General features: G+C 36.8%; 1 pseudogene; it reads left to right on the top strand.

Moving 5' to 3' along the window:
* Positions 1 to 23,159, top strand: part of LOC122122428 — a 267,246-nt pseudogene that overhangs the window by 112,323 nt on the left and 131,764 nt on the right.

Below are 23,159 nucleotides of genomic sequence, written 5' to 3'. Positions count from 1 at the left end.
TACACCTATTTTAAAACAGTTTTGTAGTAAAAGGTTTAAAATCAGGAGTTGATTTGAAACTTTGAGAGCTGCAAAATGTGGTATGCATAGGAATTCAGCAATGTCTCCTGTTAATATCTCTTTTTGTAAACGACCTTATTAGTTTTCTTCTTTCTAGATCTGAGAGCTCAAAGTCTGGGACTATGCTGTTGAATCATAGTTGTCTGTGTTCCCTTCTATGTCGTGAGCACCACTTTAAAATCATTATCTGACTGCCTAAATTGCTGTATACCTACTGGAAATGTGCAATGAAGGACAGAAAGACACAAATTAGACAAGTGCAAAATTTGGGGAGACAAATCTGGATGTCAGATTCGCAGGCTCAAATTCAAATCTTGATTTTGTCAGTTACAGTGCTTTGTGAAGTTTCTTAATCTCTAAGTCTCCGTTTCTTCACTTACCAAAGGGTCTAGAATATTAATAATACTTTGTATAAAAAGTACTATGCATGTAGTAGATACCTATGAAATCATCCTTGTGTTATTGAGTTTATTATCATAAGATTAGAAACACAATTTATTATGTACATGCCTGTTTAATTGTAATATTGGGCAAAGACTCCCCTCTGTTCATTTCTGTAATTTTCTGTACTAGAGGGTAAAATAATTCATTATTCCAAATAGCTTTGGATGTTCTAAGTTCAGTGAAAGTGTTAATTGACGATACCCAGGAAAAACTCACTTGCAGCATATTAAAATTTCTGTATTCTTTCATTGTGCTTAAGATGGAGAGTTTAATATTTTTAAGAATAGGGATAAAAGAAGCGGGCTTTCATAAAAAAAGATAGAATCATCTTATGTGTAGCAGAAAGGGATGATGTTTAAAGATTATTCTTGGGAAGAATAACTAAGTATATTCTCTCCCTTATCTCGCAATCATATTTTATTAAGCAAGGCATGTATGTATAAATCTGTTTTTCAATCTTAGGAATGCGAAATATTCAGAGATTGCTACTGGACTGATATGATGGCACAAACATTTATACTTTCCTACTGTCCATAAATAACTTGCATTAGAGAACTAATGTGCAAATATTTTTGTCAACTGCAAGATTCTGTGTAAATGAAACATACTCTTCTTAATCAACTAATGATGATATTCATAAGTGGTAGCAAATTGGTGCATGGTTGAAGATTCATGTGAAAATGGTATGGTTTAGGAAAGGAGGGAGATTGGGTATAAGGTGACTTTAAAGTATTTTTGCAGCAAACTATATTAGAATATTTTAAAATGTTAAATATAATGATTTTGTATGGAAGAGAACAGTTCCTGAAATATTAGATATACATTTACCTTTTATTAAATACCATGGCCAATTGGAGGGAATAATTGTCATCAAACTTAAGCTCGGATATTTAAAAACTTGGTCACAGTTACATTTCTGACAATTGACTTGTTCTGCTCACAAAAGGATATCTTATTTCTTAATATTATGACAAGCATCCATCTGTTTATGTTTGAATCATTCATAAAGTTAGAATACAAGATCAAATCATGCCAGTCGCCAGAAATATTATTATATTATTTGCCTTTATGTTATTTCTAGCTTAGTTTCTGTTAATATTTTCTATCAGCAAGTGCAGTTTTTAGGATACATAGGCCACGTTTGCTTTCTTTATCAGAAACAGGTATTTTAGCAAAGCACATTTCAAAAGTCTGGAGCCACTCTTTGTGATGGAGATGAATACATTCACACTAAGGTTTGGTTTTGTGGCTGCAGCCATGCTCATTGCAACATGTTATTGAGAATTTGTTGTTGGCGCTTATTTTGGCCTTTAAACTGTTCATTTGTCCTGTGAACTGGATTATGTGCTTCTGACTGTCAGTTAGCTGAATGCATTTCAAGTCAATTTACTAAAATAGTCACTGTTAAGCGGTATATTTGGACAGAGTTGACACCTTTGACATTTTCTAAAATGGCAAAAATAACTGTATTTAAGGCTATGATTTATGAATGTTGTGTGCTTCCAAAACTTCAATTTGATTATGGTTTTCAGTTTAGCTGCTAACAGTCTTTCCACAGACTGCGGAAAAGGAAATTAATTGGTGCCATTTAACCAGATATTTCACAAACAGATGTGAAATATAATATCAAACCCGATGATGACCTTGTTGTTTCTTAGGAAGGGACCACTGTAGAAACAGAGAGAGTGTTCAAAAGGAGAAATAAAATTGATATAGAAGAGATCTGCCTTTATAAAACATATATTCTTTGATACAAATAGGAAAGCAACTTGCAGTGCTTATAAAGTATTTTGAATCTTTAGTTGTCTTCTAGATTTCTGGCCTCTATTAAAAACTTCTTAAAATAATAGATAGGTTTAATTCCTCAAGCAAAAGAAAAATTATATCATCTTAAAGATTTTCCATATTTATTATATAGATATGCCTTGACTATAGACGTGGGTAGGGGGAGGAAAATCTCATGTATTGCAAGTTTTAAATGTAGCAGGCTAAGGTTTACTTAATTGGAACCTCGAGGCAATAAAGGAGCCCTTTTTAAAATTCTGTGATTCTTAATATGCTAAATAATGCAAAGCTTCGACTCTTCAAGCATGAGACACACATCTGGCAGTCTAACATTTAAATTACAGGGGGGAAAAACGGCCTCACTTCAGTAGTAATTTTCTCCAAGAAAAGAATAGGAAATGTATTACAACTAAATTTAATTTTTTAGACTTCTTTCTTTTCTAATTACAGGCATATTTTTCCTAGGTTCTTCACATTCATATATTTTTACACACATAGTTTATACAATTTATTAATCTTTAATTTGAGATGTTTCTCTCCATTACAGCTCTTGAGAAAATGTGTTGTAGCTTACTTAGCAAGTTGTTTTGAAAACTCTATCTGATCTCAAGCAATAAAAACAATGGGATAGAAAATAAAGGCAAAAATGGAATTTCAGAGACCCATAAAAATATTACTGACAAGAAGCAGCATTTTTCTGTTGGCTCCAATCTCAAGGCTTAATTTTTTTCTCCTCCAGTATTAATGTTTTCTCTGTTTTGTCATTTTTCTGGCTTTTTTTCATGCAAAAGTTAATATAAACAGCTTTCTTTCCTTGTATTTCTCCAAAGGACAGTGTCAGATCCTTGATTAATTTTGCAAAGGTCATTTGGAAAAACCATTAAATATATGCCAAGTAAAAAAGATTAGCACACATAGGGAAAATACAGTTTTATAAACATATGCATTTATATAGAGATAGGGTTCCATAACATTATACAGTTTTGACAAGTGTTTTCCTAGTGCACCTCATGTATTATTAAAAAACATGATGGTTCCATTTATTTTCTCTGGGTGATACCAGCTGACATAGTCGAAAGGCATCAGCAGGCTAATATGTAAACATTTTTATCTTTTTCTCAATATAAAGGGATATAGTAGTTAAGTTAAATACCACTTCCATGAAATAAGATGGACTTTCAAACTAATTAACCGTGATTAGTATTACTAACATAGGCAATTAGTGCTAGAGAACCCATCACAAATTCATGTACTGATTTCATCTTTTTTTTTTTCTTGGATGGTCTTAAGAATTGCTTTCAGGGCCTCATGCTTCCTAGGTAGGAACCTACCACTTGATCCAACACTACAGTCCCTTTTTTGGGGTAGTGGTTATTTTCAAGATACAGTTTCACTTTATGTCATGGCTGGTCTAGGCTGTGATTCTCGTACTTGTGCTTTTGTGTGTCACTGGGGAAGAGAAGGTATTCCTCACATTAACCCGCCACATACCACCTGCTTCAAAACAATGCCTGGCTTTTTGACTGATTAATACAATGTCTTTCTACTTTATGTCTTAGCTAGCACTGAGCTACAGTCCTTCCAATGTCTGCCTTCCAACTGGCTGACTATACAGGTATGCCTGGTAGCATAACTTATTTAACTATGTCTGCTGTGGTTGAATGTCCATTTTCCTTTGTGTTTCTTTTCTTACCAGAAAGAATGTTGCAATGAAATTTTGTATTTATGTTCACCTGTATAATTAATCCAATTTGTGGATTTTTTTCAGGGTGGAATTGTTGATTGTAAGAGTGGGCATATATTAAGTGTTAATAGATAGTTTTTCTTTTCTTTATCCATCACTTTGAGACAGGGTCTCACCAGTAGTTATGTTACAATTGTTACAGAACTTTATATTGCATGACCATTGAAAAGAATATATTAAAATTTTAGTAAATGATGTATACGTAATTCTACTAGATGCTGTTCAGTGAAAAGATATAGAAAGACATGTACCATTTGTTATCGCCTTTTTGTTCAATGAAGGAAATTGCGCATCCATATGTACATATAAGTGTGTATGTGTGTGTTTGATTACATGAGCACAGATACAATGAAATGATTTGTGCAGAGCAGGCAGAAGAGACAGGAGTCAGGGAATGACAGAAGGAGTATATGAAGGGAAACTAGGGGAAAACAGCCACTGTAAGAAAAAAAGTAAATATTTTAAAGCATGTAAAGATGACTATGACTTCTTATTTAATGAACAGTAGAAGTTTACAAAAAAGTGTCTGGCATGATTCTATTTCAGTTAAGTCATTCTACATCTTTCTTTCTTTCTTTCTTTTCTTTCTTTCTTTCTTTCTTTCTTTCTTTCTTTCTTTCTTTCTTTCTTTCTTTCTTTCTTTCTTTCTTTCTTTCTTTCCTTCCTTCCTTCCTTCTTTCCTTCCTTCCTTTCTCTCTTTCTTTCTTTCTTTCTCTCTTTCTTTCTCTCTCTCTTTCTTTCTCTCTCTTTCTCTCTTTCTCTTTTTCTCTCTCTCTCTTTCTTTCTGTTTTATCTATGTATGTTTTCTCTGTCTGTCTATCTGTAATCATTGATCTATCTATCTATCTTTAGCTACAAGAAGTGAGGTGTTTTTTTTTTTCCCTAGTACTAGGCTTGATGCCAGGGTCCCATGTTCTACCTTACCTTTTTCATTGATGGCGGGCACTCTGCACTTGAAAAACACCTCCACTCTCAGCTTTTTGCTGCTTCATTGAAAAGAATATTTGGACTACCCGACCAAGTTGGCTTTGAACCAAGATTATCAAACCTCAGCTTCCAGAATATTGAGGACTATAGTGCCTGACTAAGAAGTTAGTTTTGGAACAAAGAATATTTTATGTAAGAATCAAGAAAATATTAGGCTTTTATGACTCTTTGATAAGAACATTATTACCTTTGTTAGAACACATTATTACATTTGGCACATGCACATAAAAATCTCATTAACTTTGAAATTGTTTTGGGCAACCAGAAATATTAAGATATTCTTTCAAAGGTATCCTAGCTCTAATATTGTGTTATGACTAGGAAGGAAAGTTTTTTGGGTTAACATAATCTAATTACGTGAAACTTTAAAAGCAGAGAGCTGGGCTGGGATATAGCTCAGTGGCAAAGCGCTCGCCTAGCAGGTGCAATGTCCTGGGTTCAATCTGTAGTATCAAAAATGAAAAGTGAAAACAAACAGAAAAGCAGAGAGCTTTCTTAGCCTGGTGGTAGAGGAGAGATCAGAGAAATTTAAAACACAAAAGTAGAAAATATTAAAAACTATAACAAAGAAAGGGAAAAAAAGTAGAGGGAGTCACCTGGAAAGTGTGAGAAGAAAATTAATAGAAAATAAAGTGTAGATTCTTTAATTAAGATACATTAGAAAGACAAAATGTATGGGCTTTTAGGTCAAATAAGACTGGGATTAAATTTATAATTCTCACTAAGTAGCTTTTCATTTGAAGGAGTTTCTTTTTTTTTTTTTTTGAAAATAATACATTTTAATGGAAAGAAACATAAAACAAACTCCACAATGGTGCCCTTGTAATGTACCCAGGGTAGCTGTTAATTTTGAAAAGGTAAGTGGACTGTTTAGAACATAATCAGAAGGAGGAGATAAATGTTAGGGACAACTATTGTTGGATAATAGAAAGTATGGTACTAAATCTTAAAGACTACTTAGAAATCTTGCCATTTTCCAAATTTAGTCTGTGACCTAGAAAACTTTATGAGTTTTTTTTTTAATTTAATTTTATTTTATTTGAGAACATACTGTACAGAGGGTTTACAATTACATGGGCAGGATAATGCATACATTTCTTACCAAGCATTGCAGCCTCCTCCTTTGTTTACCCTTCACCTCCCTTCCCAGCCTCCCCTCTCCCCCCACCCAATTATACCCCTCCCCCCCACACCAACATTGTAAAGCTGGTTTTGACATGACATTTTGTACTTGAAGGAGTTTCTTTCATCTGAGTTTCTCTTTTGAAACCTGTCAAATGGTAGAATGAAGTATTTTAACTTTACATTTATCCAATGCAATAAATGCATTCTATTATTTCTTTATATTTCAGATGATAGCCACTAACTATATAAGAGGAATGTAGATGATACGTTTTCAAAAGAATAATATATTTAATATCTAAATAACAATGTTTTCTTTATTATCTTCCCTTCTCTTCCATTCCTCAGCTTGATTTTGACAATATTAACTTTACTATTAACAAATTCTGGTCTAGACTTTGGGAAAAGTTTTTTTTTGAAGACAATTCTATTCCTCCATCAGAAAGAATGACACTGCCCCATTTATTAGGAAATGGAAAGACTTGGTAAAATTATATTAAGTGAAGTAAGCCAGGCTCATCTCAATAGATTGAAATGTTAGGTCTTCAAAAGGGATGGCTGATCTTCTAATTTTGCTTGTCTACCTTTTATCTGATGTAGTCTTTAGTGGGTGATATCTGTCTGTCTCTCCACCTGTCTATCCATTATCTATCATCTATCTCTAAGAAACATTTGTTGAGAAGGTACCCTGAGCCAAGCACTATCAAGACATTATCTGCAAGGAGTTTGTGATATAGCACAGTATTCTTAACTGGGGATTACTAGGGGCATTATTAGATTACTGGAGTCACACTGAGAAGCTAAGACAAGGAGGTAGAAGCTGCTACTTGTATTTAGTGAGTAGAGTCTAGGAACGCTGCTCAAGGATGTTCAGAGCACCCTCCACATCATCCTTCATAAAGGATTATTCAGTCTACAATATCAGCAGTGCCAAGACAGGGAGATCTTGAGACAAAAACAAGTTATGCAAAATGTGAGAAAGGTAGTCCAAGGCAAGAAGAGCTGCGGGAAGGAAGAGAACAAACACCTGTCTTGGGAACCATTGATAGGAAGTATAGAAGGTTTTCTCTGAACATGTCATCCCAGAAATGTAGCTGATGATAGAAAAATCCCACCTAGATCTGAATAGGAAACAGCTGCGCTTGCAAATGACAACCCCATGCTATGGCTGTTACTTGAAGTCCATATGTTGGACTTTATTCCCCGATTCCAATTCACAGGCCTTACCTAAGCTCTTAGACTTCGGCAGTGTAAACTTGCATAGCCTCTGAAGTGAAAATCTGTAGTAAACTTTCCGCACCCCTTTGTTTTTAATCCTAGGGAGCATTTCTAATAAATAATGTTGATCCCTGCCCTAAAGCCCATGACCTCAGCCTCTCAAAAGAAGGCCGTTACGCTAAGGTAAGATGAAGGCTGCAGAAACTGGCATCAGAAAAATTTTTGTGAAATCCGTAACCACTGGTTATTAGCTTTGATGTCTTAAAAAATATTTTTTTTCCAGGTAGAAAGTAATTGGGTTTTCAATGTGGGGTTTGAAGTTCAGAACATGTTAAAGCAACCAATGGCTGAGAAAACAACAAAGTCAATAAAAGTTTGTTACATCAGAATTAGACTTCTTGAAGCGGTTGAAAACTTCTAAATTTATCAGTCCTCATCACACTTTGCAACTTGAGTAGGGTGATTAGAAAATGTGTTGAGCAGGCTGTCTCTGTGATTTGTTTGGCATAATCCTGGCTGTCACAGAAATAGAAGCTGTATTTTATTTGTTTGCTTATTTTTTTTATTTTTTTATTGTGAAAATACTGTACAGAGGGGTTACAATTACATGGGCAAGATAATGAGTACATTTCTTATCAAGCATTGTAGCCTCCTCCTTTGTTTCCCCTTCCCATCCTTTCCCAGCCCCCCCCCCCCCCCCCCCCCCCCCCCCCCCCCGCCCAATCCTCCCCCCTCCCCAAAGTTGTAAAGTTCGTTTTCGACATGACAACGTGTACTTCTCATTGTTGCAACGGGTCCACCTGTCTCCTTATTGTTTGCTTATTGTTGTGATGCTGGTGATGAACCCAGGGCTTTCCATGTGTTAGGGCCATTGCTCCACCACGGTGCTGTAGCTACAGCCTTGTGCTTTTTGTCTAGGGTGGGCTTTCAGCCGTGATTCTTCTACTCCTTTCTCCTTTGTAGCTGGGATTGTAAGCACTTGCCATCATGTCTGCCCCAGATATGAGTTGTTTGTTTGTTTGTTTGTTTTTAATGGAAGAAATATCCCTGCTGGGTGGATTTAGGATTTAGCTAATTTAATTTGGAGTGTGTTTTTGGGGAAGGAGAAGAATAATAGCAGGGATGAAAAGAATATGATGTTATGTTTATTTGCTTTGATACTTCATATGCACTAAGATTTACAATTCTGTAATCTAATTAGCAAAAGCCTCTTAGTAGAATGTCTACACCTCAAATATTCCTCTCTTGCCTTCTTTTCTATGATTAGAAAATGCCTTAATTATTGCTTAAGATCAAATTTGCAATTTCTTGTCTTCCTTTTTATCATTATCTTTAAGTAGTTGTACAAAGGAGTTGCCATTTAATAAAGCAGTTTATAAATACAGTGCATCTTTTAATTTTTTAAATATATATTTTATTGTAAAGATAATGTACAGAGGGGTTACAGTTACATGAGTAAGGTAATAAGTACATTTCCTGTTGAACATTGTTACTCTGTCCTGTTTTTCCCCTACTATTCCTTCCCTGCCCCCTCCCAAACACCTTCCTCCCCTACCCTGAAGCTGTAAAGTTTGTTTTCAACATAGTGTTTTGTACATCTCATTGTTGCAATGGGTCAACCTGTATCTTTATTTCAGATTTTGTTATTTCCCTTGCCCTCCCCAAATTAGAAAAATAATACAGTGCATCTTGATCAGGGTTACTCCTTCCAACATTCTCACCATTCCTCCCAATCCACCCCTTTCCCCATTCATCTTCATTTTGTAGGATATACATTGAATTCTCCACTGCATTCTCCACCTCTTCTCCTCTTTAATTATCTACCCCTTGCCTCCACCCCTTTTGGGTGCCCAACTCCTGGTAGTAATTTTGTTGGACTCTGATTTAACCTTTCAAGTTTTCCTTGAATCTACTCTATTCCAAACATTTGTAAAAAAAAAACAGTGCGCCCCCACTGCTTCCGTTCCAAAGCACTATAATCCTAGGCAATCTGCCCTTTAGTCACTATTTCCTCTTGGGAAGATTTTTTCCTTTTGACAAAAACAATTCCCTTGTTCTTTATCGGGCCAGATCCAGGTGAATATTTTTTTCCCAGAAACCTACACAAAGACTCTGGAAGGGGTTTGAGATTAAGTCTTGCTGCAAAGTGGAGTTTAGATGTCCTGACATTGTAAGGCCTTGCTGCTTTCCTGGACTCCTTGATTGTAGTCCTCTCTCTGCCTTACAGACCTGCCTGTCATCAATCTGAGCATCCTCACCTTTGTTGATGAGCCGTGATTCCAGGGAAAGAATTACAGCCAAGTGGCAATACAGAAACCCAGAGCTTTGCTTCTTACCAGATGACACAGTTAAATAGACATGCATGTCATGAGATCATATGACTCTGAGATCTAATTTCCATAACATTCTCTACTGAGTGGTATGTATAAAATGTTGGCTTCATAGAAATGCTATAATCAATGCTAAGAATAATAACTGTCCAAGATCACTCATTCTACATGGCGTCCTATACCAGATATTTACACCCTTGACATTATATACAGATGTTAATGATAATACCATAAATATGTAACAATATTATAATATGTATAGATATGTACAATATAGTTCTGTTAACATATACATGTACATTTGTTTTAGGATTTCTATTTGTTTATAAAATATATTAATTGCATTTACAATAATACTTATATAATACATATATACTTATATAAAACTACATCTATACTTTTATAAAACATATATGATTAAATATAATCACATAATAATTTATGCTATTTGTCAGATTAAGAACCTTTAATTCTTTGATCTTACCTATCTGAGCTTACTAAACTGGGAACATGTGACCTCGTATCTGCTGACTATATCCTTTTTAACACAGCCTGATTTTGTACTTCAGATTTTCAGAGTTCCATAAGTCTCATTTTGCCTCAGGTTGTGTGGTATGTGGAAGAGTGAACATTCACTGTCTCCTTATCAATGACGTATTTGAGAACCACAATGCTCATGAACCAAGGATGGAGTCCATTAACTGAGTTTTAGCTTTTAGCAATTTATTTATTGTTAATATGAGTAGCCATACACATAATACAGAAAATGGGATGTTCTAAAACCTTTGCACACAATTTTTTTCTTTGCATACAATTTTCCTTCAAAATACAGATATTCTTGAAGAATCCCTCTCTCTCTTTCTCACTTTCTTTTTCTTTATTTCTGTCTCTTAACAATCTTAACAATGATTTCAGGGTACAAGTAGGAATTAAAATCGTAATGGGCCAGAGTCTACCATTTTTGTCCTTTAAATGTGGATAATATTGTAGTTGAAGTTTTATTTATCAGGCACAGAATTGAGATATTAATTTGTGCTTATCACACTGATCAGATTGTTCAGACATTATGTGAATAATTCATTCACCCTCGTACTAACCCAGGAATTTTCCTGCACATATTAACCTCTTTTGTGAAATCAAACATCTTTCTTTGAGTTTTTGTAGACTTTGGGGCCCATTTCATTGGAGATTAATTAGTTTCTGTAATTTTATGCCTTTAAATTTTTTATTTAAAGATACTTTTTTGTGCTGCTCTTAGGGCTTGAACTGATGGCCTGGGCAATATCTCTGAGCTGTTTTGCTCAAGGCTGTTTTGCTCTGAGTCTTCAGCCACAGCTCCACCTCTGGCTTTCTGGTTGTTAATTGGAAATAAGAACCTCACAGACTTTTTACTGGGGCTGACTTCAAATCTTGATCCTCAGATCTCACCCTCCTGAATAGTTAGGATTATAAGTGTAAGCCACTGGTGCCCAGCTTGAAGAACAATTTTTGGGTGCTTATTTAGATATGCCTAAAGGAAGTACAAAGCAGCAGAAAGTTCTAGAAAGTTCTAGAATTTATAGGTATTTTTCTTAATTACTCAGCAAGTAGGGACAAAATCTACTGTTACAAGTACTTTGTAAAATGAGTTCTAATAGCAGTTTCTTGTGCATCTAGTATGTGTTTCTTATCATGTCAAATGCTGTAGGAGATATTAAATCTATTCTACATCCCATTAAATTATCACTCTTCAGTTGAAGAAGCAGGATAGAAACATAGAGATTAACCAAACAGAAGCCCATGTAATGTACTCTATCATGAAACATCTATAATTTAACAGGTGAGAAGCTCTGCTAGATTAACCAAATCTATGGTATAATTATTAGTAGGCATTTCAACTTTCTAACAAATGAAACCAAAAAGTAACCTATAAAGAAATTCCATCAAATTATAATTTAACTGACTGTAAGAGCATAGGGGAAAATTTGCAGTTCTCCTAATTTTTCAGGAACATTGATCCTCTTAAATCTATTTAGGAATGGACTAATCAATGAACCCCAAAATAAATATTCAAATTTTCTTCTTTCTTGTGATTTTTTTTCTAACGTTTATAAGATGATTTCTTTGTTGCTTTGTATGTCCCTCCCCCACAGTATAACCCCTGCTTTCATTGTATTTGATGTTGGTATAATTTGTGGAGGGGAAGGGGAAAAACAAATCATTTAAATAGGGATACAGGTGGACCCATTGCAACAATGAGATGTCGAAAAATGAACTTTACAACTTTGGCCAGAGTCGGGAGGGGGTGATGAGGGGCTGGGGGGGTGGAAGATGGGAAGGGGAAACAAAGGAGGAGGCAACAATGCTTGATAAGAAATGAACTCATTGCCTTGTCCACGTAATTGTAAACCCTCTGTATGGTATTTTCACAATTTTAAAAAAAATGTAAAAAAATTTAAAAAAATGATTGAAGAGAAGTGGAGAGAGTGGACATCCTTGTCTTGTTCCTGAGTTAAGAGGAAATGGCTTTAGTTTTTCACCATTAAGTATAATGCTGGCTGTAGTTTTGTCATATACAGCCTTTATTGTATTGAGGAATGTTCCATGGATTCCTAATTTTTCCAGAACCTTCATCATAAAGAGGTTTTGGATCTTGTCAAATGCTTTTTCTGCATCTATTGAGATAACCATGTGGTTCTTATCCTTGCTCCTGTTGATGTGATGAATTACATTAATTGATTTGCATATATTGAACCAGTTTTGCATCCCTGAAATGAATTCTGTTTGATCATGGTATATGATTTTTTTGGATGAATTATTGAAGTCAATTGGCCAAAATTTTGTTGAGAAGTTTTGCATCAATGTTCATCAAAGAAATGGGTCTATAGTTCTCTTTCTTTGATGAGTCCCTGCCTGGTTTTGGGATGAGGGTTATGATGGCTTCGTAGAATGTGTTCGGTAGTGAACTTTCTCTTTCAATTTCACTGAAGAGTTGGAGTAGTATTGGTGTGAGCTCTGCTTTGAGGGCCTTGTAGAATTCCGCTGTAAAACCATCTAGTCCTGGACTTTTCTTAGCTGGGAGGTCTCTTATTGCTGTTTCTATTTCAATGCTTGAAATGGGCCTGTTAAGATGGTTTAACTCTTGTTCACCACTTTGGAAAGCAGTATGGAGGTTCCTCAAAAGACTCCATATAGAGCTCCCCTATGACCCAGCAATCCCACTTTTGGGCATTTACCCAAATGCTTACAAACAAGACTACACTAAAGCTACCAGCACGACTATGCTTATTGCAGCATTATTTACTATAGCTAAGATACGGAACCAACCCAGATGCCCCTCAATAGATGAATGGATCAAGAAAATGTGGTATATATACACAATGAATTCTATGCCTCCATCAGAAAGAATGACATTGCCTCATTTGTTAGGAAATGGAAAGGCCTGGAAAAAATTATATTAAGTGAAGTAAGCCAGGCCCAAAGAAACATAGGTCCCATGGTTTCCCATATTTGCAATATCTAGTATATGTCTGAGTCAAGCAGAAAAGGTCAGATAAGGTGATATTAGGGAAATGAATCATAGGATATGTATTCAAATGTTTTTTTCCTTTCATGCGATTGTTTCTAACACATTTATAAGATTATTTCTTTATTGTTTTGTATGTCCCTCCCCCACAGTATAACCCCTGCTTTTACTGTATTTGATGTTGGTATAATTTGTGAAGGGGAAGGGGAAAAACAAATCGTTTAACTAGGGATACAGGTGGACCCCTTTCAACAATGAGATGTACAAGACGTTATGTCGAAAACGAACTTTACAACTTTCGTGGAGGGGGGGCGGGCCGGGGAGGATTGGGTGGGGGAGCAGGGGGAAGGATGGGAAGGTATGGGAAGGGAAAACAAAGGAGGAGGCTACAATGCTTGATAAGAAATATACTCATTATCTTGCCCATGTAATTGTAACCCCTCTGTACAGTATTTTCACAATAAAAAATAAATAAATAAAATATAACCAATAAAAAATTAAAAAAAAAGAAAAATCTGATCAGAACACTTTTAGTGTAATAAGAGCTATTGAGGAAAAGCAAGATACAAAAGCCTGCAAGGAAAGGTATTTCAAATGGATGGTTGTCATAGCTGGGCTTTGTTCATAATAAAAGAAGCCAGCCTGGTTGAAGTTACTAGCAACTTGATGACACATCTAGTCTGCCTGAATTTCTTTCTGAGCTTTCCCTAGTAATCGAAGCTTGCCAACCCAAAGCAACATTTTGTAATTTCAAAAATACTCCAACTATAGAGTTGTGCTAAAAGTTGTATGAACTGATAGCAAGAATCTTTTTTTTTTTGGCAATTGGCACTTCACAAATGATCATTAGAAGCATATAGAGAAAGAAAGGAAGCGCTTTAACACTTCTTCCATAAATGTAAGCCAAGCCTAACTTGCTTCTCTTCTGGTCTGATTTTTTTTTTCAATCTATCTTTTCTCACTAATGTTTTATACTAATATCTTCCAGTAGACTCACATGTATCAGAGGTAAAAGTTGAGCTCTTTGGGTGGCAAAGGAAGCGGTGTCCTGTCGACCTTTTTTCTCAAATTCCCTACTATATAATGGCAGCTCCCCAAATCTTTGCTTGAATCACCAGTCACACAGTTCCCCTAAGTTCGAGTAAATTATCTCTTTAAAACTTGAACATAAATTGCTGTTGTGGAGAGTTCCAGCTGTGGAACTCCATTGCTCTTTGGTGGCAAAACTAGACCTGCACTGACCCGTGAAGCAGAAAGCAGGTGTGAGTAGAGTTCCAGGAGATTCTTCAAGCTCTTCCTTGGTTCCTTTGTTCTTGAAATTTAGTTGCCTCCCTATCTTCTCTACAGACTCCTTGTTTTAGTCTTCTTTCAAATTCCCTTTGGCTAAGAGCTAAGACAAGCTATGTTTCTTTTACTTGCGACCAAATTCCTGTTTACATATAATGCTATGCTTATGAGTGTATTTTTTAAAATTGTAACAATGTTTTGGGGTTTTAAAAATTTATCTTTCAATAGTTGTACAAAGGAGTTTCCATTTAACAAAGCAGTTTATGAATACAGTATATCCTGATCAATGTCTGCCATTTTGTGTAAGATAACACAAAAGTAAACACACAGGGTCTGCACTGTAGTTGAGATAAGGATTTCCTGAGAGAGGCCTGGAATGTGGCACAGTAATTTCAATGGAAGGACAGTGACTAACAATGCCCCTTTACGCTCAATGATTCCCAAAGCTATTCTGGGGAAAATGTCTGTGAGTCCAAGTGAACTTTCTGTCTGCTGTTAATGTACTTCAGTTATTCACTTACCCATTCTTCTGGCCAGGGAGACAGCCTCACTGACCATTCTGTGAAGGAGAAATCAAGGTTTTGGAGATCCAGAGAACTTGAAAATTTTCACAGGATACATCTTATGTGGAGGAACTGGAGAAACACCAGTTTTCAGTTTGGTGAGTGACTATGTTCTGTCTTATTTTTTTAAAAATCAAACTCAAATATATTGAATGCAGCAAGTCTTTACTTGTTCTCTTCTATGATTATTAATCTATTTAACAAAAATGATTGCATGCTTACCATAGACTATAGAGATATGGATATTTAAAACTCCATTATGATTGAGCAATTATGTTTAAAATTGTGGAAAGTTCTGCATGCTTATATAGAGAAGATGATGATCAAATTGAGTATGGAGAAAGGTTCTCTGAAAGTTCTTTAGACCAAATCTTAGGGAGAATATAACTTGAGAAATAGTGACCAGATGGTATGGACAGAGCCTGGAGATTGAATTGGGTGATTGGCTGGATGTACGCTGCAAACCTCCATTCACTGACATTGAAGTGGATCAGTCACTGTTTTCTCTAAGGTGGTAACTGCTTTGGTATCTGTTTATGAAAATGCATGCATAAAGTGTGTGAAAAGGCTGTAAAGTGGTGAGGAAGGGAGCCTCCCAGAAGAATGAAGGAGTTCACAATGGTGTATGTGTTGTAAGATAAATCATCTCAGAAGCCACATTTTAAAGTATAGAATATTGGAGTCTTTATTATACAGTTAACAGGCGGCAGGCTGCCAGTTGTTACGAAGGCCTGCAGCATGTAAAAACCCAGCTAGGAGACATGATAAAGAGGAAAGAAATAACAAGAACAATACCAACAAGCCAATTCAGCTCCAATGGAGAGTTGAATTGGGACTCCATGATGACTGGAGATGAGCCAGGAGACAGGACACAGGACATGATCACGGAGGCACATGTGGCATGGAGTCTGGGCTAGGCAGAAGGGGCAGATGCTCAGGAAATTCCCAGTCCCAGGCACTAGATTGACAGATTCAGTAACCTATCAGCCAAGTGCCTGCCCCTGCCTCCAAGGGTCCCGGTATCCATTACCTGGGAGGCAGGTGATGGAGGGTGGTCCTTCCCCCAGCATAAAGACAAAATGCCAGACCCTATCATCCACTAATATGGCGTCGGCCAGATCTGGCCTCCTTACTTCATATGCACCATAGAAGCACTGTGACAGTGTGACAGAGTATATATATTTGGGAGGGGGGAGTATCAGGAGCGAATCTCATCTGTCTTTACTTGCTGCTTCTCTCTCCATCCAATTAGTTCATTCTCCCGGTCGCTTCCCCATGTGCCCTATGTCTTGATCTTCAAAGTCTTTGCTCACTCCTCCATTCTTGAGCCACCTTTAGAAGCCAGGGGATCAGCCCAGATCTCATTTATTTAGTCATGTGTTTCTTTAACTCCTTCGTCTATATGTAGATGCCCAAGTACATGCCTTCTAGAAGCAGCTGGAGTATGGCATCCAGGACCAACTAGTGAGTAGCTTTCTAGATCAAGCAGGTCATGGCCAATTGTCAGGGAGGAAAAGAGGTTGAAGGGCCCAGAAGATAAGGGGATATTCATGCCTCTTATAGAGAGAAAAAAAAAACACAAGAGAGGCTATAGTATGAAATACCAAATGATATGCCTGCTGTTCTTTGAAAACTCTTAAGTTTGTGTTCATCTCTTAAGTGGGGATTATATGTACAACATTAGATTTAATTAATAAAACATCTGCCAGAACTGAGGCTCCAGGTACATGCTATTGAAGTGCAGAAGAGATAGTTGGGAGTTGTCTTACGCTCTGTCCTATGTTCTTGATTGAAATTTACCAGAACTAGAGAAAACACTTTATTAAGTTAAATCCTAGCTCCTAAATTTGCCTAGTGTTCCAGGATTTTTCTGATGACTCAACTCCCTATTGCCATTCAGGACTAACATCTCAAAAGTCCAGAGTATGGAACATACCAATGTCATTATTTTTTCCCATGTATGGTTAAAATGCCCAAGGAGCTCACGGATTCATTTTCAACTGCAACTTTAAGATGGGGCTCCCAGGTCCCAGGTGTGAAAGTTCCCATGATGCTCTAGGTCTTCCACTGTGACCAAATCCTGCCCCCTTTTTGTGGTTTTTAATAAAGTATATCATGTTGTTTTGAATTATCTTTAAGTAGTTGTACAGAGGAGTTGCCATTCAACATAACAGTTTAAGAATACAATGTGTCTTGGTCAATGTTGCCCCTTTCATCATTCTTCTTTTCCCTCCCAAATTCTACCCCTTTCCTTAATTATCTTAGTTTTGTAGGTTATGCATTGGCACATGAAGTTTTATTGGAACTCACATCCATTTGGTGACTTATGATCATTTTCTTCTAACCTTTCAAGGCAGAAGGGAGTCATTGTTTCAAAGACAGTGCAGCCCACAAAGTCCAGAATGTTCACTCTGTTTGTTTATCAAAAAGCTTACCTATCCATGCACTATACTCTTCTAGATGCTTCTTTGTTATTTTCTCATAGCTACACTTACACTATTTCTCACTGACTGCAAAGTTTTTATATATTTGTGGCATATAACATGATGCACTGATATATGTATACATAAACTGAGATGTTTCTAATATATGCTGTACCTCGTGCGTGTGTGTGTGTGTGTGTGTGTGTGTGTGTGTGTGTGTATGTGTGTGTGTGTGTGTGTATGTTTGTGTTGAGAATAGTGAAAATTTATATTCTTACCAGGTATTGTGGCATGTACCTGTAAAGCCAGCACTTGGGAAGTTGAAATAGGAAGATTAGGAGTTTAAACCTGCCCTGAGTGATGCAGTAAGTTCGAGACCCTAGTGGATTACCTAGTGAAATTCTTTCTAAGAAAGTATGTTTACATTTTTAGCAATTTTCCAAAACGCAATGTATTTCTGTTAATTGCAGTTGCTATGTTGCATAGGTAAACCCTTGACCTTTGTCTAATTGAAATTTCATATATTTCCCCCACTTCTAACTCTCTTTGCTTTGCCTCTTACCAACTGGGCCTCTGACCCATTTTGGTAGTCAGTGTTTCATGCAGGAACTCTGTAGGCTAGTGTCGGGCCACAACCATTTTTATTTGCTTGCAGTTTTGAGGGCTATGAATTCATGAGAAGCTATTTTATTGTGTAAAATAACTTAGTAGGGCCATCCAGCGTGGGAAGACTTCACTTTCTGGTGAAGCAATGGGAAGGTAGTCTCTCACAGACAGCATTGGGAAGGAAGATAACTTGTGGCTATCTTCAGAAGCATAACCTACCACATTTTGTTTTAGTTCCTTCTGTGTATATACTTCCTACCACAGGGCTCAACTAATATTCCTTGAATGAAACATGCAAATGGAAAGAAATGACAATACCTGGGCCTTGTTGGTAGATCATCGTGGGTGTGAATTCCAGTTCTGCCACTGCTATGTAACCTTGGGCAAGGTGTTTGAACCTTCTAAGGCTGTTTGATCTTGTGTCACACTGGAACAACAATTCCTGTACTGTGAGATTTGATAGTTATTGTGAAAGTCAGGAGATTATGTACCTAAGATATCCTTCCTGTAGAGAGACTGAAGCATTCAGATTAATAGCAAAGGCAACCTTTTTTTTTTTTTTTTTTTTACTAATATGGACAATAATTTGTCTTAAGGGAATGTGTTTTCCAAAGTTTCAAAGACAAGGATGTCATAGTTTGGGACTCCAAAGGTCCAAATATATTCTCAAGGCTCCATCAATAGTCTGTGATACTTGCCTGTTTGAAGGTGTGGAATCTTGAGGAAGAAAGGTAGTTAGTACACTGAGGGTGTGGCCTAGAAGGGAGTATTGGGATCCTAGCTCTTTCCTCTCTGCTTTATTCCAGCTGTCATGAGGTAAGCAGCTTCTGCCCTGGATGGAGCAGTTCCATTGAGGTATCCTGTGCCACCACAGGCCCCCTCCCCCCCACCAAATGGGGCCAAGTGACCACAAATGGAAACAAAAAGCCCAGATAAAACTTACTTGACTGGAAATGTTTATTTCAGACATTTAGGCACAGTAATGAAAACTGGGCTGTCATCTGGATGTGGGACCCTCTAAGACCATTTCTTATCTTGTATATCTGACTTCTGAGCCGCGCTGAGCTCTGGTGATCTCAGTGCTGTGAGCAGTACGTGATGGAGATCTCAGTATCACCTTGACCTTCTCAGAGAAGGAAATCCCTTTGTCTGCCTTACTAATTTACTTATTTCTGAACTCTTCCTTCTCTTGAAATAGCTATTATTTTAAAGCATAATATGGAAAAATTAACCACCAGACCCATTCCTTTTTAAACCAGGGCTGAGGATATGTGAGTAGCTGAGACTTCTATAAACTTCTGTTTTAAATGGGCCGAGATACAATCTGAACAATTTCCTTGATGTTTTATTAGAGCTAGTAAATCATTTATTGGGGCAGCCTTTACCTAAATTCTCTCCAAATCCCCATAAAATGCATTTAACACAGAATACTGTACTACCCAACTTCAAAGACATGCATGACATCCAGTGGGAAGTATTTGCTCCAGTACAGCAAGTTTGAATGTATGTCTTCTTCCTCTGACTTGAGTGTCCTATCTCGTGTCTGAGCCCTTTCCCCCTCTAATGCCAATGCCTCATTTAAACCTGCTGATTTGGGTAAATTTGGCAACCATTAAAACTTCAATAAAGCAGCCTTCCCTTCCCATTTTTAAAAACCTAAGGATACTTCAGTCATTCAAATGCAAGTTGGTTTCATTTAAAGCTACCAGTGATTTAAAAATAATGCTTTCAAATGTAATTGCAAGACTGATAAATATTTTTTTTCCCTCAACCAAGAAGATACCCAGCTATGTTGTCTCTCAGTGTGTAGAAGAGACTGTTGTGGCTATGTTGGTCAGCAGGGTTGTAAAGACCTGGACAACAATCCTCTGGCTCTGTCTTAGAAGCATGCAAGACTTCCATTCACACTGTGTAGACTTTTATCCCCTTAGGATATATGCCACTGTGGTGGTTTATGCATCTCTCTGTGTATTTTAGATAAAATTAGATCTTCAAGGTATCCCTCCATACTTTTGCAAATTGAAAGTGCTTAATAAATATGAGGGTATAATAGGAACCTTTGCTACCAGGAACCTTTGTAATCTTAGCTAATTGAGAGGCTGAGATCTGGAGGAATACACTTTGAAGTTAGCCCTTGCAGAAAAGTCCAAAAGAAAGAGTTCAGACATATGGATCAAATGGTTAAAAGCTAGCCACCAACTGAGTAAATAAGCCATACAAGCATGCGTTCCTGAGTTCAAACCTCCGGACAAAAAGAAAACACAATGCTACCTGCAGAAGAAATTTCTATAAGAAAAACAAATGGAGCAAAACTTGAAGCTGATTATCTAAATATATGAGCCAACTTATCTGGTAGCTAGTGTGTCTTCCTGATGAGTGTATTTGTTCCCAAGAGTTCATTTTTTATATTTCACTTTTTTGAAACACAAATTCCCTCTCTTCCCAAGAACCTGGGCTAGAATCATTTCATCTTCATGCTCCCTGTGACAACTCTTTTACGGACCACAAGCTCTTTAACCTTTCTTGTTTACATTTATATTTTACACACCAAAAGATATAGGAATCTCATCACTATGCTCTGTAGGTGACATATGTATAATATGAATAAGGAAACACATCCAGGGATGAGTCATGAAAACTAAATGGATGCAATTACATGCATACACAAGAACACACATAGCTGCCCAATGAATCTGCTTTTTTGCTTTCCGTGATTTCAGGTCCATGCAGGAAAACAACAAATGGAAAGATCCAGAAATAGCAAACTCATAAGTTTGAAGTTGTTCTGAGTAGCCTGATGAAAGCTTGTAACATACATCTCTGTCCAGTCAGGAATTGAGAATCATTCCTCAGTTTAGTTCATTTACACTGTAGTGAACACTCTTATTTATTCACTTAGCCATCTCTATGATCAGAATAATTGGGGCAGGGCCACACTGCATATGTTCATGAATCCTTTTACTTCCTTTCATCCTCTAGGAACTGTAGCATCTCAGAACATAACAAAAAGGCTAAGACAACAATATAATGAGATATTTGATATATGTTTACTGCAATATATTGCTATAAATGTTTTATTTTATTATTTATCATCTATATCTATCTGTCTGTCTGTCTGTCTGTCTGCCTGTCTGTCTGTCTAAGGGGCCTAAGCTCAGGCCTTGTGCTTTGCTCAGCTTGCTTCCTCACAAATGACAATTTACTACCGGGCCATGCCTCTCTCTGATCCAGTTTTTTGAAGTTGAGAGTATGTAGACTTTCTGCATTGGCTGGCCTTGAACGCTGATCCTCCAAATAGCCTTCTAAGAAGCTGGGACATGAGCCATTGATGCCTAGCATATCTGTTCATTTTTTATAGCTTATGGCGCCCAATTTGTAAACTAAATCTTATCAGAGTATGCATGCCCAGGTAAAACACAGGGTGTATATAGTGTTCAGTCATCCATGTCTTCAGACATTCATTGGAGAATCTTGGCCTGTGACCCCTGAAGAAAAGAGGACCATTTTATTTTAGGAAAAAAAAAATATTACCTACTGGGAAGGTTTAATTATTTTTTTTTTCTGTGGCACTGAAGACTTTAGGGAGAAAGTTTATAATGTCCATTCAGTTAATTACATAAATAACCAGTCATTTGCCTATTTAAATAGAGCTGGGGAATCTCATTGCCTACCTAGTGAATTAGGTTGCCTGTACTACCTTCATTTTTGTACAGGGGATTTCTCCAAAGAAGCAAGCCAGATGATGTGTTAAATACCTCTGGAATTCTCACTAATGAGTGTTAGAAAGCAGCAGATATCACTCCAGTGGATTAAGGAAGTTAACATAGTTTTCAAAGCTATCTAACTCCCAACCTGGGACAAGTTTTGGTAACAAGACAACCTTAAATGTTTCCATTACTATTCAAATGCAATGAGGAGGGTTTAGCAACTGGAGAATTACCCACTTTTAGAGTAAGACGGGATCTTGGGGATGATTTAGTTCAGCCCTGTCAGTTTTATACAAATTCTATAAAGCTGAAACCTATAGAAGTTTAGTGAGTTGCCGTAGGTCAATGAGCTAATAAGCAGTGGAAATGGGGTTGGAACCCACTTCCTTTTACTGTCAATCATCTCTCTCTCTCTCTTTCTCTTTCTCTCTCTCTGTCAATCCATCTCTCTCTCTCTCTCTCTCTCTCTATATATATATATATATATACACTTATATATATATATGTGTGTATATATATATATATATATATATATATAAAATATTCCCTGACAACAATGTTAGTCTTTTTAGAGTTTTCTGTTTTCCATGAGTTGCAAGCTGCTTTGATATTCATCAATACATTGATAAGAAAGTGCTGATTCTTGGGAAAATCCATTTAATGGATTAGTGCAAGTTTCCTTCTCCACGGAAGTGAGGAATGGACAGCTGCCCAGAGGTTTGTACAATGCACATGTTGTTGGCCACACAGACTGAGCTTTTTCCTGTGTTCTTGGCCAGGAATTCATGTGGCTGCACTGAATATGTTGCTGAGGGAAGGGATGGGTTAACTATACAGCAAAGTTATTCTTTAATACAAGTGATACACTTTCCTTTTTATAACACACATGTGATTTGACATTGAAATAAAATGCAGATGCTTCTTTGATTGGCGTATTCCCCGTTGTGCTTTTCTAAAACACCTTTACATATGGTCTGCCTCATTCCTGAGAAATGACTTGTTGTTTATGTCATACAAACAGAACAGATTGATTTTACAGTGAGTAAGGAGGTTGATGAATTGTACATTGGAGAGAAATCCTTGTCTTGGCAATCTAAACACTCGAAAATAAATGTTACTTTTTGGAAAAGGCTCTCATGATACACGCATGATCCTTTTATTTTGTGCCTCCCTTTCTAGGGGTTAAATGGAATTTTGGTCAACAGAAATGTGCTTACAATCACCTCAAAATACAATTTTTCTTTTCACCAATGGATGTATCCTGAGATCCGTCAGGTCAAAGCTATGACAGAGTTGTCCCAAAAGAGCCCGCCTCAAATGTTCACTTCAATACTGTATCTGCACTATGGCCAGAATAAAACAACTCTGGCATTGGATA

Source organism: Dipodomys spectabilis, unplaced genomic scaffold (genome assembly GCF_019054845.1).
Source record: "Dipodomys spectabilis isolate Male_0828 unplaced genomic scaffold, ASM1905484v1 ptg000209l, whole genome shotgun sequence".
Lineage (NCBI taxonomy): Eukaryota > Metazoa > Chordata > Mammalia > Rodentia > Heteromyidae > Dipodomys > Dipodomys spectabilis.
The sequence above is the reverse complement of the archived record's forward strand: the minus strand, read 5'-3'. Positions and strand labels throughout refer to the sequence as shown.